General features: G+C 40.3%; 1 long non-coding RNA gene across 11 annotated transcripts in view; it reads left to right on the top strand.

The window, feature by feature from the left end:
• The window catches only part of LOC115659560, a 489,657-nt gene that overhangs the window by 178,719 nt on the left and 284,388 nt on the right, over positions 1–26,550 (top strand). For all 11 annotated transcript variants that reach the window (XR_004002593.1, XR_004002587.1, XR_004002592.1 and 8 more), the window contains one exon: positions 20,331–20,403. This is a non-coding gene — a long non-coding RNA (uncharacterized LOC115659560). The remainder of the gene's footprint in view (positions 1–20,330; positions 20,404–26,550) is intronic.

Genomic DNA, 26,550 nt, shown 5'->3' with positions numbered 1-26,550 from the left:
ATATCCTTCTTAGCTATTCATTTAGTCAGTTTTCACAAGAGAGCAGCACTCACAATTGGGGCCAAATTTTCATAAGAGATCAGCTCTCATTTAGACACCAAAATAAATGGCCAGATTTCAAAAGTGCTCCACACCTTTGGTATTAAACTCTTTCAAAAGCTGGGCATAAGAGTCACGATGGGAACTGCTAGGTGCTCAGCACTTCGGAAAAAATTGGTTCTTATTTAGGTTTCTAAATGGGAGATGAGTTCCTGTGAAAATCTGTCCCTGGTTATGGTTGCAGAGCCCCTGGAAATCTGGTCCTGAGCTCTTCAGAAAGTCTGGACCCACCTGTCTGGCCAGATAGTTCTTTGGTGGCCAGACAAAGCTCCATTTCTACAACTGCTAGCATGCATATAGGTTCAGAGCTCAGACTGCCAGTCTTTCTCCTTGTTCATGGCATCTAGAATTATAATGTTTCTCTAGGCACTCCTCCATTGCTCACATAACAGATGCCAATGCAGAAAGAGAAACAGGATTCTGTGAATGTGACACAATTCTAGAGCCTGTCTGTAACTATTTTTTATATATTTCTAAATACCTTTTCTGTAAGGGAATGGGAAGGGCTCTGAACTAAAAGATCCTGATGTACATACTCTGCTTTCCTTCATCTCATTATCAAGACCTTTCTTTATGTCTGAAATACTTCTGGGCAAAGGCAGACTGTCAGTGTCACCAGCAAACTAACCAGATGGATTGCTAGGGAGCAACATAGTTTTTCATTCCACAGGGCTGAGCATGCTCCCTTTCAGCTCTCCCACATCCAGTCTGCTCAGAAGTAAGGGACCAAACAAAGATTGTATTATTTTCCTGCATAAGCAGCATGTTTTGATACCATTAGACTTTCCTGTACTTTATACATCACATCATGTTTTTAAACTTAATTACATTTTTAAATATTTCAAAATGAATCTACATAATATGCATTTAAAATGCAAGAAGCTAAAACTAGGTATGCATTAATAGGCTATTAAAGCCTGATCCTACACCCATCAAAGCCAATGGACATCTTTGGTGTCAGTGGGTGGATTGTACAGTAACTTGTGTAATGTGGTAGTTATTTTCCTGAAAAATGTGACTTTAAGCAAAATGAATGTAAATCCAATTTCCCCATAAGAATTAATGTAAATGGGGAGGGGGTTAGGTTCCAGGGAAATTTTTTTCACCAGACTATCTATCTATACACACAGAGAGTATAAGTTATACACACACAATATAATACTGTACACAGCAATGATAATTGTGAAGCTTGGTTGAGATGGTGAAGTCAGAGGGTGGGATATTTCCCAGGGAATGCCTTACTGCTCTATGGAGATGGAGTAAGCATGGGGGAGAGGGACACCCTGACATTAGCCCCTCTCTTTCCCCCTCCCCCAATACAGCAAGCAGGAGGCTCGCAGGAGCAGCACATGGCAGTGCAGGGATGGACAGCTGAACTGCCCGGCAATTGATAGCCTTCTGGGCGGATGCTGCACAGGGAACTTAGGGGAGCAGGAAGTTGATGGGGGGCTTCTGGTCCCCCTGGTTCCAAGCCCCCACCAGCTAGCTCCAACAGGCTGCTCTTTCTGCAAGCAGTGGACAAAGCAGGCAGCTGCCAAGCTATGTTATAAGGCAGCATTGCACAACTTTAAACAAGCATATTCTCTAACTGATCAGCAATGAAACAATGTTAACTGGGACAACTTTAAGTGAGGAGTTACTGTAGAACCTCAGAGTTATGAGCGCCAGAGTTATGAACTGAGCAGTCAACCACACACTTCATTTGGAACCAGAAATACACAATCAGGGAGCAGCAGAGATGGAAGGAAAAAAAGCAAATACAGTACAGTGCTGTGTTAAATGTCAGCTATTAAAAAAAGGGAAAGCACCATTTTTCTTCTGCATAGACAGTTTCAAAGCTGTATTAAGTCAATGTTCAGTTGTAAGCTTTTGAAAATACAACCTTAACATTTTGTTCAGAATTACAAACATTTCTGAACAACCTCCATTCCCAAGATGTTCGTAACTATGGATCTACTGCATGTCTACATTGCAATAAAACACATGAAGCTGGCTCATGTCAGCTGACATGGACTTGGGCTCTGGGGCTATAAAATTGCAGTGTAGCCATTCAGGCTCTAGCCTGAGCCTGAACATCTACACTTCAATTTTATTGTCCCACAGCCTGAGCCCCAAGTCAGCTGACATGAACCAGCCACAGTGTTTTATTGCAGTGTAGATATACTCCTTGTGCACATCTCAGCTGTATGCTGTATAGTGTTGCTAACCAACTGGGAAGCATACAAACAGCCTTGTAATCCAGAGGTCCTGTTACTATAGGAAACACTTCCTTGTGCTTGGGCATCTCAGAAGACATTTGACAGAAGACTCAGTTCCCTGCTACTGCACCTGTGGCCTCCTTTCCCTAGGTGCAGCTGACATTAATACAGGTTCAGGGTCAGTGCCACTGCAGCCAGCTCCTCGGCTTTTCTCCTTTCCCTTCAAAGTTGCACCCCTCTCTGAGTACATGGAATTTGTTGCCGGGAAGGGAGGCACTGACTCAGCCTCAAGCAAGAGCATCAGATCAGCTTCCCACCTAATGTAAGAGATGATGGGATGTGTGTGCATAGTAAGTAAAGCATTCCTTGGTTTCAATGGCATTGGTAGATGCTCGGCACCTCTGAAAATCAGTCTGCTTTTAGCTCCTGGTCTTGCAAATAGTTAACTATGTATTTACCTTCACTGAGTAGTCCATTGAAGTCAATGAAAACAACTCACCTACATCAGGTTAGACTTTTGCTTACTTGGTTACAGGATCAGGGTCTTGTTTAGGTACCTAGATTTGGATTTAGGAGTTTAACTTTACTTGTCCTTGTTTCTAAGTCTCCTGATTTCCTTTGCCAGTGATGAGATTTTGGCTGGAACTGGAGCCAGTCTCACAATGATGCAAGAAGTTCCAGCCCTCTGGTGAATTTGAGCCCTACTTTGAGGAAAAAGACCTGTTGTAATTGCCTGCCTGGCTTACCTCACTGCCTGCCTCTTGGGGCAGAGAAGCCAGAGCTGCTGCTGCAGGAAGAGCTATCTCTCCTCCTTTCCCCACAGGCAGCAAACCAAAGCCATTCTTGCAGCAGGGAAAAAGGAGCTAAAGAGCCCAGCAGCTCAGGGCAGCTCTGCTCTTCTATGAATAAAAAATTGTGCCTCTACTCCCCAGCACCCACTCCTTCCCTGCAGCACTGGCCCAGGGAAAGGGGAGAGGGTAAAGAGCTCTGAGTCACTCCTCCCCTAGCCTGGAAGAGGGATTGGGGTGTGCTGCCACCCTCCCAACCCTGGCAGAAGTGAGTGAAGAACTGCAGGAGGAGCAGAGGTGAGGTTGAGGGATGGAACTGGAAGGGGGCAGAACTGATGCAGGGCCTAAGGTACAGAATTGCTTTGGGATAAAATTAATTGCTGGTCAGGGGATGGGTAGGTGTGGGAGTCAGAGCTCCTGCAGACGGGATCAAAATCATTTAAATCTCTTGAGGCTAGCAAAACTACATACCTTAGTTTAAAAATTTAGACCCGTATTTTTAAAACACTAAAAAGGAATGCTTTATAAATATGAATGTTAGCAAATTTCCTTGATGGTTACTGTTCTTGCATATTTTTCCTCAGTGGAAAAAGGGATAATTACCGTTAGTGGGGCACCTCCTCCTAGCCGCTCTGGGGATTAGCTCATCAGGTCAATGCCCATTCCCGAGGTTGTATGCCATCCTCCGCTTCTCTCTCTGGTCTGCAGTCCCTCTCATATTTCAGAAATCACTGTGTCCTTTTTGTGACTCAGCCCTCCGACAAGGTCACTCAGCATTTCCCCTTTCCGGGGTATATCAAAGTCTTTCCGTCAGCAGCCCTAAGTAGTCTTCCCATTCACTGCCACACGTACCACTCCCTCAGTGGCTAGTAGGGGAACTCAGGTTCCAGTCCAGGGATCTTCAACCCAGCAATTCTGGGCTTTACTCTTCCAGCCCTCACTGCTCCTTCCCTGGACTGCTTCCTACCATTCTTGGTCCCCGCTTTCCCTGGGAGTACCAGCTTCAACCCTCCTTCCTCTTCCCAGGGAGTGACTAGCAGCAGCCCAGCTCAGTTGCAAGGTTCCTGGCTTTATAGGCCTCACCTATTCCTGCACAGTGGAACCTGCTTGCAATCAATTCCCTGCTCTGGCTTTTCCTCCAGATGCATCCTACAGAGTTAATAGGCCTACCTGTCCACCTTAACCCCTTCCCGCCCTGTGTGGGGTGGGCACCCCATCACAGATGGTCTCTAAAAGAGAGTAGAACTGTTTAGTATTATCTATGTTCAATTTTGTTATTGATCCTTGACTTAGATATTTAACCATACATCTCCAAGTGAAACAGGGGGGCAAGACTGGAATCAATTTTACATCTTTAAATTTGGCTAAAATGTAAAGATGTAGCTGGATTTTGTTAATATTATTTTATTGCTATAGTTGAGTAAAATATGGTAGTGTTTTTTGCTGGTTTTGCAGAAAGAAATCCTGACTGATAGGATTTTACCAAACCAAAACATAACTTCAATTGGGATACACAGGACACTCGAGTTGTTGGTAAACCAAATGGGTGACTGTTGCCTGTAGCTATTACATTAAATTGATTGAAGGGAAACACTGCTCCCACCCAGTGACAGAAAAATAATCTGCAATAAAGGTGTATGGTATTACATGTGAAATCAGTTTCACACATTCTATTATGATCACAGTGAAAATACATGTAGACAATGGCATCTTAGCCTCTCATAACATGAAGATGAATGACAATAAGAGTGCCACGAGGAGGAAAGATATCAAAAGTCCAGTGACTAAATATATTAGTGGTCATACTTATTCCATCCCCACTTTAGAATATTTGGGTCTGGATTAAATATGCCTAATTTAGAAGATGTCAGTGGAAAATATTCACTGCAACAGCAGGAATTATTGAATGAGCTCCTCACCTTCCCTCCACTCACTTATTCACCAAATAACATAAGAACATAAGAATGGCCGTACCGGGTCAGACCAAAGGTCCATCTAGCCCAGTATCTGTCAACCGACAGTGGCCAATGCCAGGTGCCTCAGAGGGAGTGAAGCTGACAGGCAATGATCAAGTGATCTCTCTCCTGCCATCCATCTCCTCCTCTGACGAACAGAGGCTAGGGACACCATTCCTTACCCATCCTGGCTAATAGCCATTTATGGACTTTACTACCATGAATTTATCCAGTTCTCTTTTAAATGCTGTTGTAGTCCTAGCCTTCACAACCTCCTCAGGTAAGGAGTTATGTTCTTATTTAAGGAGTGGGACTGAAGTCATGGTCCTTCTATGGAAACTGCACCCACATGTTTGAAAATTTAGGCAGCCCTACTGGGTGCTCTAATAGTGGTATATATACAGGTTTAGATCCATATTTTGGTATTCATTTGATCTCAATCAGCAGTAATTGCATGCATTGACAGCTGTATGCTCATATTTTAGAAATTAGTTAATCTAAATAAAATGGAGATTTAGTCTTATGAAGCCTCATATTGAAATATAGGCAAGTTGGTAAATGTTAACTTTTTCTTGGCCATTGAGGTAATAAATTGGATGGACAGCATGAGGGGGTATCAGATGTGTCACTGAAGTTCCATTATGATTTTAATGGAACTTTGGAACATCGGTGCAATTTTGAAGTGGCGCAGATGCTGGAGTGAAAGACCAGCACTGAAGCAATTAACTGCTGAGAATGTGGTAATATCTATTAGTATTGACATGTAATGGAACTCATACACTGATAATCTCTAAAATGGTCACAGAAACAGATTAAGTATTTTTCAGCCATTTTGTGTTTAATAGTTGCTATCATAAATATAATAGTTCGTATCATAAAAAAACATAAAATATGTGGTTTGGTGTTTTCAGTGTAATCAAAATAACTTTTTTTTTAAAGAAAAAAGCTACTTATTACAATGGATTTATTTAATAATGATCTGAAATGGAGGGAAAATGCTGTTTTTGTTCCATGGAATTGTGACTTGTCTCATTTATATTTGTTACACCACTTCTGTCTGCTTCTTTCACAAAGGAAGTGAGCCAGATTCTTGGTTAGATGACTTTTTTTAATATAGGTGCCTGGATAATCATCTATGAAAATGTTCATAATAATGGAGGAACCATAGTCTGCCCAGGAAACATCTTTTTAAAGTTAGTTTGTGATAGAAAAATAGCTAAATTGGGAATATTCTGATCTCCTTCTTCTACTTGATTCAGTAAGTGCTCAGAGAAACCTATGGGATCCTTCTATCGGGTTTACTTTGTTAGTGGTTGCTGGAAATTTCCATTAGTCATTAGACCTTTCATCTGTTTATCTTATTCATGCAACTGCTAATGTCTTGTTGAGTATTAAATGACAAAGGGTGTCGCCACCATGAAAAACAATATTCAAGCTTCAATCTTTTGCATGTTAGCATATCCATAGATAATGTGTTAAAACGTGCATTTCTCATTGTATATGGGTTCGTAAGAAATTGACTTTCACACCAGATATACAGTAGTTGTTTGAGATAGGTGTATCCATTATCAAAACCTGCTGCTGGAATCCATAGTGTAGTTGTTGTTGTATGTATTGGCCTGGTTATATTGGGAGACCAAACATCTAGTGCTTACGTATTCTTGTGATGGACACATTAGAAATGTATAGAATATAGACACAATTTGGAAGAAAAATACAACTTGGGAGCCCTGATGTGCCTTTTGGTTTTGTATTTCCTTTGTCATTTATCCCCAGTACTAGATCGTTCCCCAAATCTTTAATTGTTTACCTCAGTTTACAGCAATTTACCTCTTTTGGGAAGTGTTTCATTTCATTAAGGGGATCTTTATACATCTTCCCTTAACAACACTGTTCTCAAGCATGCCGTCTTGGAGAGTGAACTCAGCATGGAAACAGCACTAATAATTCCTTGGCTCTTTAATGACTGTCTTTAATATAACTGCAAGGTTTCTAGAGGCAGTGTGGCTAACTGACATTTTTATCATGAATCTTGTGATATTTGCTATGTTACATAAAACCTGAACATCTGGCGGAAATGTGATTTAGTGAGAATCTTAGCTTTCAGTTTAAAAAAAAAGGTAAGTTTCTAGCCCTCATGGTTGCAGAGGAAAGCTTGTAAATGTGACCTGAGTGTAACCTAAAGGCTCAAAAAGGAGACTATAAATTAAAAGAATCCACAATGTATTATGTTTAAAAAAATCATGATTTTTTTTAGAGCTTGACTCATAATTAGTCAATGTTTAGTGCTGGTAAAGTTGCAGTGTGTATCATTCTGCTGGACCTATAATTAGAGAATCTTCCCTTTACTACTGCCAGCTGACATGATTAATGAAACTAAAGAAAGACAGCAGAAAACGGTCAGAAACAAGCCAATCAGTAAACAGATGAACCACCACTAAAATATCTGTTGATGTATATGGTGTCTGGGATCACTGGTACTCTCCTGCTGCTTTGTAATGCCCCAGGCAATTCAAAACAGCCATAAACCCACCTTAACAGGATTTATGGCTGCTTTGTGTTACCTGAGTGGTGCAAAGCAGTCAGCGAACGTACTGGTGAATCTGGCCTAATGTCATTTTTTGTTTTTGTTTTTTTAATGAATCTGAGGAAAAAAATGTAATTGGAGTGTCTAATGCTGTAGAGCAACATGTCATTTAGGCTGACTCCCTAAATTAGGTATAAGAGAAGCCGCTTAGAATGGACAAATTGGTTAGAGGCTATTTAGTCTGTATTGTCCATTTGGTGATGAAAAAATGGCAGCTGGAGCATGGAGACTCAGACTGTAGTCTATCCAGAGAGAAAAATGGCAACTGGAAGTTGGGAGGTATCCAAGATTTGAATTTGGCAGTGAAGGTAGATGGCAGCTGGGATCAGAGAAGCATCAGAGAACTGATAGTAGGATTTGGCTGGGGAGGGAGGCAGCAGCTGGGAGTTGGCAGGCCTTAGAGGTTCAAGAAAACACATTTTCTGTTTGGTATATATAGTTTCCTGTGCCATGCTTTACACACATTTGTTCTGGGAAAACAGCTTTTGTTCAGTATATCTAATTTTCCGGACTCTCATCCTCTATAGGAAATGGAGGGTACCAAAAGTAGAAATGTAACCTTTTCCCCTTTTTTAGAGCTGTTTGCTGCACAGTGGTTTCCTCCAAATTTTTAGTTAATCAGATTTAAACTTGCTGTATAGATATTCAAGTATCTTTACTTACATGTGCACGCGCCAGTCTAAGTTCATAGTTCTTTGTCACACTTGTTTCCCACAATTTAACCACTTTTATTGAATGTGTGCTGCAGTAATTCCCTGAATCTGGACCATTAATTGCAATTTTTAATAAGTTTTGGAGAACTAGCGAATTTCCAAAAGATTGTAAGAAAGCTAATGATGTGCCCCTCTTTAAAAATGATAAATAGAATAAGTCAGGTAATTATAGGTTGTCAGCCTGACATCAGCCCCAGGCAAGATAATTGAGTGGTTAATATGGGACTCAATTAATAAAGAACTAAAGGAGGGTAATGTAATTAATGCAAATCAACATGGATTTATGAAGAACAGATCCTGTCAAACAAACTTGATATTTTTGATGAGAATACAAGTTTAGTTAATAAAAGTATTAATGTACAGACTTTTGTAAATTTATCCATCAACGAACAAAGAATGTAGGCCATACTTATGGGAAGGGGGACTCTATCCTGGGAAGCAATTCTCTGAAAATGATTTTGGGATTGTGTTGGATAATCAACTGAACATGAACTCTTAGTATAACGCTATGGCCAAAAGAACTAATGCAATGCTGGGTTGCACAAACAGGGGAATTTTGAGTAGGGATTGAGAGGTGATTTTATCTCTCTCTTTGGCACTGGTGTGACTACTGCTGGAATATTGTGTCCAGTTTTGGTGCCCACCGTTCAAGAAGGATGTTGATAAGTTGGAGAGGGTTCAGAGAAGAGTCACGAGAGTGATTAAAGGATTAGAAAGCATGCATTATCATGATAAACTCTGAGTTCCATCTATTTTGTTTAACAAAAAGAAAGTTAAGGGGTGACTTGATTACAGTCTATTAGCATCTACATGGGGAACAAATATTTAATAATGAGCTTTTCAATCTAGTAGAGAAAGGTATAACATGATCCAATTCCTGGAAGATGAGGCTAGACAAGTCAGACTGGAAATAAGACGTAATTTTTTAACAGCACGAGTAATTAATCGTTGGAACAATTTACCAAGGGTTGTGGTAGATTCTCTATCTCTGACCATTTTTAAATCAAGATGGGATGTTTTTCTAAAACAGTGTTTCTCAAACTAGGGATGCTGCTTCTGTAGGGAAAGCCCCTGGCAGGTCGGGCTGGTATGTTTACCTGCCCTGTCCACAAGCCTGGCCAATCGCGGCTCCCACTGGCTGCGGATTGCCGCTGCAGGCCAATGGGGGCTGCTGGAAGTGGTGGCCAGTAAGTCCCTCAGCCCGCGCTGCTTGCAGCTCCCTCCAATTGAACTGCATGGCAGAGTTACTGGTGGAGCTGGGTTAAAGGTTTTTCACTACATTTTTTTTCAGTGTAAAATATGGATTCAGTGACACAGAAATGTTTTGCTCATTTCCCTCAAATGTTCATTTTTTAAAAATCCCCTAAAATTGAGATGTTTTGTTTCAATATTTCTTTAAATAAAATGTTTTGATTTTGTGGTGTTAAGTGGCTTTTCATTTCAATATTTCTTTTAATTTTATCTTTTAAAATTTGAAAAAGCTTAAACATGCTCTAAATCAAAACATAACATAACATAAACAAAACATAATGTTTAGTTCAACCCAAAACAATGATTTCCAACTTTTCAACTGAAAAATGTGTTGTTCACTTAAGCTCTAGTTACTAGTGCCAAGAGTGAAACTAACTTCAGAACTTAGAATATCAGGCCCTCTGCAAAAATGGTGAGAGGACCAGACCCTCTGTAAAAAAGTTACACTGCATGGAAGATAGGCAGTTTCCTCAGCTCTTGAGCATCTTCCTGTTCTAAATGGTTTATTTTCTTTCTGGCCTTACAGAGCTGTCATTTTCCCTGGATAGTTTGGCGCACTGCTTACCCAACATGTACTGTTTGTGATGTCTAGCACAGGAGCACTTTAAAACATAAATTGTACAAATTGCAAGTTCACTATAGTGATTGGTTACTTTTCCTGGGTTTGTTCTGTATAAAATATTTTTGTTTTAGTGGTTTGGGTTTAAAAAATGAATGGCTGCAAGATGCTACAGTAATAGGTGCATTGGGAATGGCTAAAATGGATGATAATTGGAACAGCGTGTAAGCATGTAACAGAAATTTAGTAAATAAAAAGACAGGCTTTTCTGATTGGTTATTAGGCATATGTTTTATACAGGTTAGGTGCACTACGTTTTCAAAGTAGTAAATTTGCTGTGTTGTTTACACATCAGGCTAAGTAACAGACAACTTTCAATTACTCTTGCACTTCAGCTGTTTTTTCATCCACTAGGTATTGAGTCCATATAAAACTGAAAAAGCAATCTTTGTCTTGCTTGGGTAAATAGAAGGATCAGCTTGTCTTTAAGTGATTGATTACTTTCAAATTACAGGGAGCTACTTTTAAGTAGACCAGCTTAAGTGATAAAACAAATAAAGGGCTACTTTTTAGGCAAATTAAGCATTTTGGCACATACTCAGCTTGCTTAAATCCAACCCAGTATGAACAAATTTAATAAATGGTACATGGTTTATATTGGGTTGATTTTTCAGTTACATTTTCAAAAAAGTCTTTTAAACAAAAATGATGCATTAAGAACAATTTTAATAATTTCCATCGAATCTTAATCATACTTTTATTTAACTAAAATAAAATGAGTATTTATGGAGGCAGAATTGACAGCATATATCCTAGTTTGCCAATAACCATGTAACAATATGCTTGTAGTTATATTGACTTGTACTTCCATTGCCCCACATTTTCATATGTAGGACATAATAGGAAAAGAGACCTTTTAAAGAATACTAGCACTTTTTTCATAGATGAATGGAGAACAAATGAATTTTAATTTACCACTACACTGTATACATGGGAACTACTGTTTGCATGCATTTACTGTATAAATATTCCTTTAAAAACAGGTTAGCAAAGGAAGCCCTACTAGTGATTTTAGGACCAAATTCTATATAGCCTTTATACAGATGTGCTGTGTTGCAGGGCTACTGTGGTGTGGGGTAGAGGGCAAGAGGCAAAAGGGTCAGTTTTCTATGGGGCTTCTGTTTGAGAGGGCCCCCAAACTGAGTGATGTTGTGACCTAGCTCATAGGGTCTCAGCCTCATTCAAGTTCACCCCAGCCACCCCTCTATTAGGATGGAGGGGCAGCTGTGCCAAACCTGAGTGGTGCCTACTGTATGCCAGGTTGCAGCTCCCAGAACTGGAAACCTGGCCCAGACTTGTGGGACAGGATCTGCTACTGTAGGGTGAGTGTAGGGTGGGCTTGTCCTCCTACATTATCCTCCCCCGCAATGGTAATTTTTTGGAGAGGATGGCAGCTCAGTTTCAGACTTTGCCCCAGGCGTCCCAATATGCATATGTGGCCCTGCTGAGCTGGGTCATGCACAGGGAGCCTGCCCTTTGTGTGACCTGTAAAAAATGTTAAAATTGCAGTCCATGCACTCAGGAGAGTGTGGCAATTGGTCCCTCACTGCATCCTCAGGAGACAGCCCGTAATAGTAATGGTAATAGCCCATCCCCTTTGCCCCAGCCTTCAGAACAGGGTAGGCATGCTGTGGTGAGCAGGCTATACTAGCTCTGCGAGAGATTGTGAACAATCTTTTACTGTCTCTTTATCCCCCTTTTCTCTGCTGTCCTCTTCAACTCACTATATCTTTCTATCTCCAAACCATTTATCAGCTCTTCTCATTTATACCGCACTTCTTTTTTCCTCATCTCTTTCTCTCTGTTCCCTATTCTAAGGGCTGGGGAGAGGGAGAATGGAGGCATCTGCCCTCTGACTACCACTTGATCCTGCTGTGGTGTTCACCCTCTGCTGTGGGTGAGAATGAACTGTGAATGTACCCTGTCATGGTATAATCCCCACTCTGAACCTTAGCGTCCAAAAGATGGGGTACCAGCATGAATTCCTCTAAACTCAATCCCAGCTTAGAACCTGTAGCGCTGCCACCAACCAGGAATTCCAGTGCTTGGTATACTCTGGTCCCCCCAAAACCTTGCCCGGGGACCCCCAAGACCCAGATCCTCTGGATTTCAACACAAGGAAAGTAAACCCTTTCCCCCACCGTTGCCTCTCCCAGGCTTCCCCTCCCGGGGTTACCCTGGAAGATCACTGTGTGATTCAACTACTTGAATCCTGAAACAGAGAGGAAAATTTACCTTCCCCCCTCCTTCTCTCTTCCCCTCCCAGATTCTCTGAGAGAGACAGTAATCCTAACACAGAGAGAAATCAGCCTCTCTCTCTTTCTCCCCACCAATTCCCTGGTGAATCCAGACCCAGTCCCCTGGGGTCTCACCAGAATAAAAAAAACAATTAGGTTCTTAAACAAGAAAAGCTTTTAATTAAAGAAAGAAAAAACAGTAAAAATTATCTTTGTAAATTTAAAATGGAATAGGTACAGGGTCTTTCAGCTATAGACACTGGGAATACTCTCCCAGCCTAAGTATATAAGTACAAATTAAAATCCTTTCAGCCAAATACACATTTGAACTTCTTCCAACCAAATACACATTTGCAAATAAAGAAAACAAACATAAGCCTAACTCGCTTTATCTATCTAGTACTCACTATTCTGAATCTATAAGAACCTGTATCAGGGAGATTGGAGAGAAACCTGGTTGCATGTCTGGTCCCTCTGCGCCCCCAGAGTGAACAACAACCAAAAACTAACAGCACAGCACAAAAACTTCCCTCCCTCAAGATTTGAAAGTATCCTGTCCTCTGATTGGTCCTCTGGTCAGGTGACAGCCAGGCTTACTGTTCTTGTTAACCCTTTCCAGGCAAAGAGATATGAAGCACTTCTGTGCTATTAACTTTTCTTATCTGTTTATGACATACCCTGTCATGGCCGAGAGGGCTTGCAAGGCATTCTGGGCTGCTGGCATCCTCCCACTCTCTGCCTTCTACCAACCATGTTTTGTGCTCTACACTAAAATTCACAGAGATGGTAGTGGAGGGAGGCAGTGTTCTTAACCTTCTGAAACTCAGTTTTCAGGCTGAAATATTCAACGTTTGTTCTCTGCTTGAAGGCGGTGGTTTGGTATGGTTTGGTTTCTTTCTTTTATTTTTGTAAGTTTGGGAGTGGAGAAAGGTTTTGACTGTTTACAGTATGAAGAGAGTGGGAATAAATATAATACTTTTCCCATTTATATAATATAATTATAAGCTCTCTTGTGACCTATTTTTAAACAGCTTCACAGCTGAAACAGTTGGGGGACTGACAAATAAAATTTGGCAGGGAACTAGCCCTCATTTTGTAATAATACAAAGAGGAGACTGGTTTTCATTTTACTGAGTTTTAAGCTACTGAGTGTGCGCAGTAGATTTGAATGACGCGCATGTTAACTGCACAGCTAACACAGAATTTGCTAAGCATGATTGTGAAGCTAAGTTAACTGCATAGTGGAAATCTGGTCAGAGATATTGCTGTCTATTAGTAGGGACACCTGGGGCTGAGGAAAAGGCTCTTTCAGACTTCTTAAAGTACACCAGGACTGAGGCAAGGACTCTAAAAGAAAAATACATTTTTATTTTACTGCTGGAGAAACAGCATGTTTTCATGTAATGAAAGACTGCATCATACTTCATGTCAGCTCTGACCCCTACCCTGCAAGCTGCATAGACTTCAGTGGAATTCTGACCAGGTACTTGGATCTGTGTAGCACGGAACAACTTACAGGATCACACTATAAGGGAGCAGAGTTAAGAGTGGCTATTCAAGCTTCATTTCTTGACTTCTGAATAGTTAATTGTGCAACTTTAACATTCTACCACTGTGATTTATTACTATGGTATAATCTACATTGCTCAAAACAATCTTGAGCTATCTCCAAGAATGGCACCAAATTATTATTTTAAGAGTGACACAACGTCCTATTGGTTCAAAACAAACAAAAACTTCTCCTGAGGCTGCTGCTGTGGCCTTATGCACCCTCTGAGTGCTATAATGGTTTCAACAAGGCTGAGGAAATGGAGTACCCCAAGGAGATAGTCATTTCAGAACAGATTTTGCTTCAAAGGTGAACCCTAAAACTTTGAAATCTTCAGAGGAGAATTGCCCCCCTGGCCATATGGAAGTAGGGTGACCAGATGTCCCGATTTTCTAGGGACAGTCCTGATTTTTGGTTCTGTTTCTTATATAGACTCCTATTACCCTCCTCCCCCTGTCCTGATTTTTCATATTTGCTGTCTGGAAGAGAGAAAATGTATCAGAAATGCAGATGAAAAGCTGCTGATTCTGGCACTGAGACTGTGAGGACTCACTGCTATGCTAGCCTGAGCTTGGAGCCAGAGGCCCTATGGTTTTGCTGGATGTTTTCTCTCCTGAATACATCCCCACTGCAATTTCCTCCATGGTGTCCTGGAGTTTCTCTGTTCCTGTCATCCATTCCATTTTAGGAGCCAGAGTGGGAGCTTGTGGTTCTCTCTCAGACCTGCCTCCTGGTGCTTTAGTGTTTGTGTCAAGCACAACCTCCTCTTGAGTCCTCAATCTCTGCGAGCAACTGTCTTGCAGAGGAAGTTTAACTGCACGTGCCATTCATGTACCCTGCCCCTCCCCTTTGCTGGCACTGTGGAAAAACATTCCCAAGAATGTAGAGGCCTGGAGTGAGGGGCTTAAATCTCTCCATGGAACCTGCAGAAGTTGTTGTTCAGGAACCAGAACTGAAGGATCTGATGTAGGCTAAATTATTTCTTCGGGGCACAGATTGGAGCAACATGGCCCAAAACAGTTTGCAGAGAGGATTCATGTCTGAACAAAGGAGAAACATAACTGACTGTAATGACTGTGGCATGCCTGCGTCTCCCAAAGGAACTGAGGCCCAAGTTCTGTGGTCCTGAAGCTTGCCAAAGAATAATTGGACACAGCATGAGGATTTAGGGGGAAAAATGTATAGAGAAGGCAGGCACAGAATGAGTCCCCACTTGCTGTGCAGCTCAGCAGTCTGCTGGTCAGTCAGAAGTCCTTTGAGGGGTTATTGGGCCATTTGTATGTTCAGTAATAGTCTGTGTGTCTGTCTGTGAGATCATGTGCCTATCTGTAGATGACCCCTGTGAGGTTCCAGCTGTGAGAGTGCATAGCAGAAACGGATTTATTTCTGGAACATATTTGTTACCACTGCAAACACAAACGTTGTTGAGTTTTGAATTTAGGAATTTCACTAGCAAAAGCCACAAGCCCCTATTAGTTGTGCTAAAGATTCCACGTTTGACTTTTGTGTCTTTGTCCATGGGGCCTATGTAGTGGATTCTGCCTTTCAGAGACCTGGTAGCAGCTCACCCCAAGAAATGCAGCTGGTGGGATCCAGGGTGTGATGCAGGCAGAGTGAGCTTTGAGTAAGGTGCAATAAAGGTCTGTTTGTTTGAACCTCTGAACAGCTGCATTATGCTGAAAACTCATTGAAATCTTAAACTCTTAACAATATTTAGAGATATTGTTAGATTCCGTTCATCTTAGTTAGAATGTAACACATTAATCTGATGTCTAATTTTCAATACTGTACTTCCAAGATGAATTGAATGGATTGTGTCTGATTTCAAGCAACCCTATACTTGCTTTCCCCATCCCTGCCCATTTCTATTTATTTATTTTTTGGAAGGAAGTATTCGTTCTGTACTCAAACTTCTTTAATTACCTAGGATAATGCAGTAGAACACAATACAAGTGTCCCAAGTCAAGCTGCCATTGACTCATGTTGTTATAAAAAAGATATGTGAAACAGCATGAGCTTCATATACGTTCATATATGATTTTGATGCATACTCTTATGAAATGAATGGATTAGAAACATAGGATTTATCTTGCTGAAGAAAAGCAGTGATCAGTCTAGTCTAATATTCTCTTTCACACTGGTTTATTATTATGCTTCAGAGGAAGGTTCAAGAAATCCTGTAGTAGAGAGTTATGGAATAAACTGGCCACAAGGAGCTCCAGTAGCTAGAGGCTGGCTTAACTCCGGAGCATGAGAATTTATATCACTTCCAAATCTTTTAAATTCTTAATTCTTTTAATTCTAAATATTATTGATAGTCATATAAAATATTCTTCCTGAATCCTGCAAAGTTCTTGGCCTGGGTGATACCTTGTGGCAATGAGTTCCACAGACTAATTATGTGTTGTATGAAATTTTTTTTTCCATTCACCGGTTCTAAAATTGTCACTTTTCAATTTCACTCAATTTTCCCCCTTTTTCTTTTTTACAACCTTAAATTAACATACTGCAAATAGTGGGTTTTTTTCCCCCCTTTTCCCATGTCATATTCAGATAATACTGGCCAAGATAAAGGCAATTCCAGGAGTAAAGTTCTATGTGTATCCAAAGACAAGGTAGGGAATAAACAGATACTTTCTAAGCTTCCCCATAGTGTCTGCAAATGACTTGCACCATGACCTGCAGGGATCTTGTGCAGGGGTACAAGGTTATAGAAACTAAACTTTTTCATTGGGGTAGATCGGTTAGATCAATTTGGCAGCTGCCTTGTCTGATTAGGAACTTGTTTTTCATTATTTGGGAAACAGGTTTCTATTCATCCTTACTTGGTCACACTGGAAGTAGAAGTGAACCTGAACAGGAGATGTTCTGGCTCTTGGCCTTGAGGTTGTCTATATGGAAATACGACATTGACTTTTTTTTCCTCTTAGGATCGGCTTGGAGTGTTGCCTTCCCTCCCTTTCTGCTATCAGTAGAAATTAAGGTTTAAGATTTGTGCTTGCCCACATTTTTAGTACTATTTTGTATTCAGGCCTGGGGGAGCTTAGAAAGTATCTGTTTATTCCCTACCTTGTCTTTGGATACACATAGAACTTTACTCCTGGAATTGCCTTTATCTTGGTCAGTATTACCTGAATATGACATGGGAAAAGTAATTAAAAACAGCTCAACAGATATTCTAAAAAGATCCAGTTGAGCTGTTTGTAATTACTTAATTTCTACTCTGGAACAGGTAAATGTAGTAAATATGCCTCTTAGGAATCTGAGTGGGGATTTTTAAAATAGTGTATATGTTTATTATATAACAATATATCGTGACATTCTGTGCTTACATATTATCTGTATAAATACTTTTGCCATACACAAACATTTTTATTCTTGTTCCATCCATGTACACTGCCTTAGGTTTCTCTTTATACTACATCCTGTACATTTAAAAAAAAACCTCTTAACTCTTTGAATTTATTTGCCACTTCAGATTCCACAGAAGAAGTCATTATAGTTTCACTTTGTATGCTGAGCAGATAGAGAAGGGTAGGCTGACTGGAGGCACAGACCACTTTTGCAAAACAAGTTGGCACTTGCAAAACACAGATGCCCAAGACTGAAATGAAACTTTCCACTCAGGCACAAGTGTGTCATTTTTTCTTTCTCCATTTTTTCCCCTTGGCTTCTTAAATGTATTGTACAGAATCCATTGCTGGTTTAGCTGTTGGCAGTGGAGCAGCTGTGGAAACCTAATGCAGCTGTTCTTTTGGAAGCCATTTTCATGCGAACTAAGGGTGAATGTGAAGAATTTGTACCTTGTTGTGTTAATGTTTTGAAAACAGAAAGAAGATGAAAACTGTGTGTGTGAAACAAGCCTGTTTTTTTATTCCCCCCCATGCTGGCCAGATTTGAAATGTAAAATGCGTGCTACATTCCTGGGAAGATCCAGTTCAGCCCAAAAACTTGTATTTTTTCTGTCCTGTGTGGATGTTTATGCCTCTCGTTAAATATTCTCTGATCAAATATCTGAACAAGCAAAACATCTCCATCTGTTTCTTATACCTGACACCTTACACTACTATCACCACCACTCTCCTGAAACTGTTCCTGTACCATAGAGTCATAGATTATTAGGGTTGGAAGGGACCTCAGGAGATCATCTAGTCCAGCCCCCTGCTCCAAGCAGGACCAATCCCCAAATGGCCCCCTCAAGGATTGAAGCCTGGCTTTAGTAGGCCAATGCTCAAACCACTGAGCTATCCCTCCCCCCATATGTTTAGAAGAAAAGTCATATTCATTTAATTAATGGTGCCAGGAGGCTGTGTCCAAAGACAGTAAAAAGCCAGTAATGGCAACATTGCCAGGAAAACTAACCATTTGTGATATTGAAACCAATGTGAAATTATGTGGTTAAGTAGTGGAAGTCAAACAAACAAAAGCAACAACAAACATTTTTGATGGGCATACTTACCTATCATGCTGGTGAAAAGTTTTATACTGATTGATCATATATTAATTGACTGACCACTGTTACTTTTAAGTATAAGTTAGTGAGTGGATTTTTAATCTTTTCTCAATACACATGTACATTTTAAACTGTAAAAATATGAGAGAGAGGTGAGAAATGGACGGATTTATTTTCAGAACTTTGATATGGCTTGCTTTTGTTGGAACATTACTCCCTTATTTATGGTGATGTTTGCATTTAGGCTTGCTGGAAAGCAGGAATAGATCTACACCCTACTAGAGGCAAAAGTACCTCTCCTATCCTTCCCAGGAGTTTGAGGTTGCTTCTCTTTAAGAGCAGTTGATGCATGTCCTGTACTATCTGTGCTGTGCTGATGACCTCTGCTCCCTCCTTGTTTCCTTTAAAGGAGAAGACAGGATTTCTCAAGAATGGTTTTGAATTGGAAACAACTTTATGGACTTGCTTTTTTGTTATGCAAATTAACTACTTTAATTACTTGTTTACTATGTTTATGAACTGTCTTTTCCTTATATAAGCCACTTTAATTATCTGTTAGTTCTAATACTTGCAAAAGATTTACAACAAAAGATCTCTATTGATATCTCCAGTTCATAGTTTTCGTTTTATATGCAGTAGCACTCCACCAGGGAATGTACAGGAAGTGAAGATCATGTTGTGGACTTGTCTTAGGCCATGTATATGTGCCTTTCTTATGCTTGCAATTAGATAACAGTGGGCAAGAGGTGGTACAACATCTTTTAGAGATGGTACAGCTTGTTCTCTTTAGTCTAATATTATGTTCTCAGGTTCTTAGATTGTATTCATCTGTTACACATATCTGACTAACAAGGAGAAAAAAGCAAATGATTAACAGCATATAAGTGAAATGCAGACTCAAAAGAAGAGACAAAATTATTCAATGTGTTATACATTTCAATTAGTTTTAATGATCTTTTCTGTTTCCAGCAACATAAACGCACCTCTCCATCCAAAGTGCTTGTTTAAATCTTTTGTGGATTGCTTAGAAAAATGTTTCCACTTCACAAGTCAAGCAGAGATTCAAGTTCTGAATAAAATTTTCCATCAAAAAAATAAATATTTGTTCTCACTTTTGATTTTTTCTTCCTCTTTAACCTTTTGCAAGTTCTCACTGCCAGCTTTCTGCTGAGTGTGGACCAAAACAAATTAAAGCACTTTGTTTTCAAAACTACCTTAAGGAAAAAAATGGTCATGTCACCTCTCTTATTTTGGTTTCTGATTTTTCTGCATTCTGTGAGATTTAGTGCTGAATAAAATTACTGTTCTATTTAGTACAAATGATAGTTTGGGTATGGACATTTTATTTTATATTTTATCCAAACTTGATAGACTCTTATGAAAAGTGATCTAGAAATTAGTGTTAATAAAGTAACAAACTGGTATAGTATATGTTCTATTGTTCTAATAAAGCCCTAGCCCAATGTCCCTAGAATTATCTGTTAAATATGCATCAAAAATCAATACAAGTAAGAATTGTTTTCTGTTTTTAGCCTTTGTTCTAAAAGAGGGGCTCAAGAGTGATCTAGCATAAACAATGAACTATTTCTTATTTTCAAACATCACGATCAGGGTTGAGAGCATTAGATCTTGAGGGTAGTGAAGAATGCCAAACTTGGAACATGAATAAATAAAGGACTTAATGTTTTGTGCCTGTGAGTACCTTAACCTTTACAGGCACAATATTCTTGAGAAATCCGAAGGTTTTAATCACTACATCTTTTAAAGTGCTCTTTAACTGAAGTCTTAAAATAGATTTCAAAACACAAATCATATAAAATTGACAGACACTTAGAAAAGCATGTGCTGTTCTAACCCCTTTTTATTGCTTTTGTTTTCTAGGTCTTCAGGGATTTTACATTCTGTAGCTGGCAAAACAAGTCCCCATTTAAATACTAAGCTTACTACCCTAATGGTAAGTAGTAGTATTGTACAGTAACTTCTCACTGAATGTTTAGTTATGTTCCTGAAAAATGCAACTTTAAGTGAAACGATGTTAAACAAATCCAATTTTGCCATAAGATTTAATGTAAATGCAGAGGGTTAGGTTCCAAGGAAATTTTTTTAGGGCAGACAAAAGGCATTATATACTGTACAGTACTGTACTGTGGTGGGGAGGTGCCCTGGCTTACCCCTGGGGCTCAGGGCTGGGGGCACAAGGCCTGGGAAGGAGTTAGGGTGCAGGAGGGCGCTCAGGGTGGGGGTGCAGGAAGGCGCTCAGGGCTGGGGCAGGCAGGACGTGCAGAGCACTTACCTGGGGCAGCTCCTGTTTGGTGCAGGGGGTGTGCAGGTGGCTCTGTGCAGTGCGGCACAGCCCCCATGGCCGTGATTCTGGGAGCTGCCCTCCCCCAGCAGGCAGGGCCACCCAGAATTCAGGGGTCTTTAGGGGTTGCAGGGCCCTGGGCTAGGGAGGCAAGCCCTCCTGCAAGCACGGGCCGGAGGACTCAGGAGGAGCAGGGGCAGCCACGCAGCCAGTGGGCGGAGAGAAGCGGCGCTTTCCCCTTCAAAGTGCCGCTTCTCTCTGGCCGGCTTTGAAGGGGAAAGTGCCGCTTCTCTCCGACTGCTCACTGTGTGGTTGCCCCTGCTCTTTCTGAGTTTTCCAGCCCGTGCTCGCAGGGCTGCCTTCCGAAAGGGGCTTTAGAGCTTCAGGCCAGGCCCCTGGGGCCCCCCTTAGCCTAGGGCCCTGCAGCTCCTAAAGCCCCTGCATTCTGGGTGGCCCTGCCTGTAGGGGGCAGGGAGGGAACAGCTTCCCCTCTTCCTCCCCCCCCTTCCCAGAAAGTCCTAAGCGCTGCCAAATACCTGTTTGGCAGCGGGGGAAGCGCTGGGAAGGAGGGAGGGAGGAAGGGAGGTGGAGGAGGCGGAGAAGAGGAACTTGTGCAATGCTTTCTTGTAAAGTCAGCCAAAGGACGTTATAAGGGAGCATTGCACAAGTTTAAACGAGTGTGCTCCCTATGGAGCAGCGATGTAACTTTGAAACAACATTAAGCTGGAGGACGTAAAGTGAGGAGTTACTGTATTGGTATTGCTTAATTAGTATGAAGTTGATGACTTGGATGGAGGTAAGGGAATTCTAGTCTTTTACTTGGCCTTTTTAAAATATTTTTATTAAAGTCCTTATGCAGGGTTAGTCCAGTACTGTATATCTGCACTTAGTAGTTTTGTATGTAAACATACTAAACAAACTGACCTACTGCTTACCATTTGGGACCTAATCCTCAAAGGTGTTGAGCACCTTCAGCTCTCAAGACTGGTCCCTTGTATATTCAGAATTCAAATTTAAATGATTTAAAATTCAAATACAATTATTTTCCAACTGCTTTCAGCATGTCTCGGTACTATTTTAGCACATATTATACATGGCATTGATATTGCCAAATATATGGTTTATGCTAAAGGGCAAACTTCAAAAACCTTCAATTTCATATAGTATTTATATGTGTAACTACCTTACTTCTGTTATGTTTACTGTTTTTTCTCCTACCGTTCATATCTTATTCTCTGGCAAAGCTGCTTGTGGTCCTTGCTGCTGCTTTAGTTTCTACATACTATATAAGAAGATGTCAGCTAGTTTGTTTTAAATTCTGGCAATCACAATAATATAGGATCAGATTCCCTTATTCATGCTGAATAGTCCCTTAGTCCACAAGGAGAGACCCATTAACTACAGTGAGACTGTGTTGTAAGGTAGTATTCATTGTGAGCTGGGATAGCAGAATCTACAGCCCATGGGTCGGCAACCTTTCAGAAGTGGTGTGCCGAATCTTCATTTATTCACTCTCATTTAGGGTTTCACATGCCAGTAATACATTGTAACATTTTTAGAAGGTCTCTTTCTATAAGCCTGTAATATATAACTAAACTATTGTTGTATGTAAAGTTAATAAGGTTTTTAAAATGTTTAAGCAGCTTCATTTAAAATTAAATTAAAATGCAGATCTCCCCAGACCGGTGGCCAGGACCCGGGCAGTGTGAATGCCACTGAAAATCAGCTTGTGTGCCACCTTTGGCACACATGCCATAGGTTGTCTACCTCTGGTGTAGCCCATAGTGAGAGAGAAGTTGTCTCTTTCCTTTAAAAGTTACCATTCCAGACACACACACATTGATCAAGGAACTTCTTAAATAAAGAAAATTATATTGCTGACCTGATGCTCCAGATGTAATGCATGGGCTACCATCTATTCTTTTATCCACTGATTTTTAGGCTATACAAGGAATGTCAGAAATAAGGCAAGCCTGTCTGAGACACTGAAAGTGAATAACAGCAATGTAAGAAATAGCAGTAACAAATTTTTGCCAACTTAATCTCAAATAAACAGTATTTGGCTCTGAAATCTGTGCTAGGAGGACAATCGTCCATTTTGCTAAAGGATTATTTCAATTGGTCCTGCTTTGTATGGATATTGCTTACATTTATTTAAAACATTTTTTCTAAGGGATTCCTAGAAATAATATTTCAAGCAAGACGTTATGTTTTTAAGTCCAGAAACCACTTAGATGACCATTAAATGTCTGAGGTCTATACAAAACAACACAGGCTGGTTACATCTATTTTCTCTGCAGGAAGAAGACACCTCCTCATTTCTCCTTGTGCACATGAATGAAAGGGCCTTTTGCTGAGTTTTATTAGGGGTATCTAGAGTAGGTATATTAGCAAATATCAGAAAGAAATGCATTTAACAATGAGAATTGTCAATGAAATGGTATAAAGTCTCATTAACTTTTTAAAAATTGATACTTAATTATGTATAATTTGGTTGACTAAACATTTTAAGATTGATATACAATCTTTATTTATCACTGGGTAATATCAAATGTGTTACTTTTTTATTGGTTATTATATTTATCCATTTGTAACATGCAATACTGAAATATACTGTAGGGTATGTAGATAATATCTCTTAATAAAAATATCCTAGATTAATATGTGAAAAACAAAACAGCAATTTTGTGCTTCCACTAATGTTTTTGTGTAGCTTGGAACAGAAACGGCAACTTTCTCAAACTTTGAGACACTTCACTAGAACTCAGTGAAGAGATATTAACAAGAAGTAGACACGTTGGATTGACACAGTTTGTTAGAGTACAATTACTCTGGGTTTTGTAGTCGCTTCTCATGTTGAAGGTTTTCTCAAGAGGTCATCAAGTCCAGCCCCCTGCATTGAGGCAGGATCAAGTAAATCTAGACTATCCCTCGCTGGTGTTTGTCCAATCTGCTCTTGAAATCCTCCAGTGATGGAGATCCACAACCTCCCTTCGAAGCCTATTCCAGAGCTTAACTACCCTTATAGTTAGACAGTTTTTCCTAGTATCTAACCTAATCTTTCTTGCTGCAGATTAAGCCTCTTACTTCTTCCCCTACCTTCAGTGGACCTGGAGAACAGTTGATCATCGTTCTCTTTATATCAGTCCTTAACACATTTGACAGTTGTTATCAGGTCCTCCACTTTCCTCTGTCTCAAGATTAAACATGCCCAGTTTTTTTAACCTTTCCTCATAGGTCAGGTTCTCTAAACCTTTTATCCTTTTTTTTTTTATGTTGCTATCCTGTAGAGCAGGACAATTACATCCCATGTCTAACATACAACATACCCCAGAAAGATCTTAGCCTGTTTAGCAACTTCATCAAATTGTTGACTCGTATTCAATTTGTGCATTTGGTTTTTCCTTCTTAAATTTAGTCTTTCACTTCTCTTTATTTAATATTGTTTTGGTGATCTGAGATCAATTCTCCAATATGTCAACGTTGTTTTGAATTCTAGTCTTGTCTTCCAAAGTGCTTGCCAGCCCTCCTGGCTTGGTGTCATCTGCAAATTTTGTAAGCATACTCATCACCCATTATCCAAGATATTAATGAAAATATTGAATAGTGAGACTGGGATTGGAAAGGTGAGGAGAAACATACTGGGACTAAGAGCTGGGGTGGGGAAGAAAAGGGCTTGGACAGGTTCAGGGGATGGGTCAAAAGGGGTCAAGGATCAGGGGAATGGGAAGAAGAGTCTCTGCCCTCTAGAGAACACTCCCATTCAGAGTCTGGAGTGCAATTCAAGATGCCTGAGTCTCACCATTCATCCACTGTCTGCAAATATCTGTGAAATCCACTGGAAAAGTGTGCATCTTTTCCCCCTTTAGTGCTGGTCCACATAGAGGACGACAACCTACTATTGCTATCCATTACTATATTAGCTCAAGTGAAGTTGGCTCTAAAAGTTCCAACCCTGCTGATGACCCACATGGATGTCAATATCCCCTACATAAAGGCATTTCCTTTTTTTTTTTCAGTTTGCTTTTTAAAAAAACAAAACCAAAACAACCTAGGATATTACACACAAAAAACTATGTTAAAGCAATATTATTACTGTTGCAAAGTCAAAAGTTAGGAAATGCTAGCATTAAGGTTGCCTGTGCAATTAATCTTTAATTAACCACATATTTTTCCAATTGTAATGATGGCATCTGAAATATCCCCCTCAAAGCGCAAGAGGCAGAATTCAGGTGCAGCAAGCAAAGGGGGATTCTTTATTTGTGGTGCTAGACACATACTCATCCTGCAGTTCTTTGGCTTGGCTGAAAGAGGAAAACAGCTTGCCTTCCCCAGAGTTACCGCACAGGATTTGTCCAAATCTTGGCCCAAATCATGGAGTGGTTTGCCAGCTACACCACCGTATCAGAAAAGAGCGAGAAAAATATAGGTAGCTAGACTACAGAGATCTTATATTTGCCTGTGGCATTGTTTGAGTCACAGCAATAGCTCCTGTTTTCTGATAGTGGTCCCTAAATATATTTACTTGACCCAAGAAACCATATTTTTCACAAAGAAATTTTTCTGAGTTTATAATACTATGGCTTAGCCCATTTTATAGTATGGGTTAAAACTGCATAGAAAGAGATCCAGTTATACCACAAGCCCCATGACAAGCAACACCAAGAAAACCTATAATCTCACAAACATTCAAACTGCAAAACCAAAAAATCCCAACAAAACAAGTAAAAACCCAACAACAAAATTCCCCACAACTCAACCGTCTTTCAGTCTTGAAAGCTTACTTCCCTTTAAGGTTGTAAGTGATAATTTTCAGATTATGCTCTTATGGACAAAGAATCAGATTTTTTTCTGAGAAGCAGTAACTATTGGTTGAAGCATTTTTAAGTGCTGAGTGATACCAAATTTTATCTGTTGGAATAAATATGATACAACTCCAGATGATTGAACTTCGGTTAACCAAAACTCATTAATGTATCTAGGAGCAAACCCTGCTCTCCCCTGTTCTCCAGGTTTCCCTAGTATAGAGAGCAGTGGAGAGGCACTGGCCAAATTACTAAAGGCTCTGGAGAGGGTGCGTTCTGGGTTCCCTAAGTCTGAAATGCTGCTGGATTGACTTATCTGATTTCACAAAATGCGTTTCTTTCAGAAAGTTGTGATGTCCCTAAAGCCTTCAGAAAGTCAGGGTTGTTCTATGTAGCCTTTTCCTTCAAAATTCAAATGATGTAGTTCTGGCAACTATTCATCCATGCCCTATGGTGAGGGTGGGGGCACTGAATGAGATGGTGCAGAGCGGGGATCGCTAAGGCCTTGATCTTGCAAACTGTTCCACACTTGTGGGCCCTTTTGTGGAGCTGTGCCCAAGTCCAAAGGTCTGCCCCTGTTGTAGGATCAAGGCCTTGGTGAAGAAAAGAAGTGAAACTTGTTTGATAAATTATTCAGTATGAATGATTCATTCATATCTGGTACCATGTATACTTGCAGTACTAAATGGAAAGGGGTCATTTTAGCATATTGGTAATTAAAAAACTCAAACAACAAACACAACCCCCAAACCAACAACCTTGAAATATTATAAAATGGCTTCAAATAATACACGTTTGAAATATTTCCTGAGTAAAATTGTTACCTTTATTTAGAGCACTCTAGGGAGCTTTGTACTTACTTATGAAGTCTCTGATTGCCGAGTTTTGCATTTGGAGCCTGTCACAAGGTGAACTGGCCCTTTCCAGGGGATGGGACTCAGCTGCACACTGTGCCAGGCTCAGCTCATCTTTCCAGGTGAATGGAATATGTCCC

Source organism: Gopherus evgoodei, chromosome 1 (genome assembly GCF_007399415.2).
Source record: "Gopherus evgoodei ecotype Sinaloan lineage chromosome 1, rGopEvg1_v1.p, whole genome shotgun sequence".
In the NCBI taxonomy this organism is placed as follows: Eukaryota; Metazoa; Chordata; order Testudines; family Testudinidae; genus Gopherus; species Gopherus evgoodei.
The sequence above is the reverse complement of the archived record's forward strand: the minus strand, read 5'-3'. Positions and strand labels throughout refer to the sequence as shown.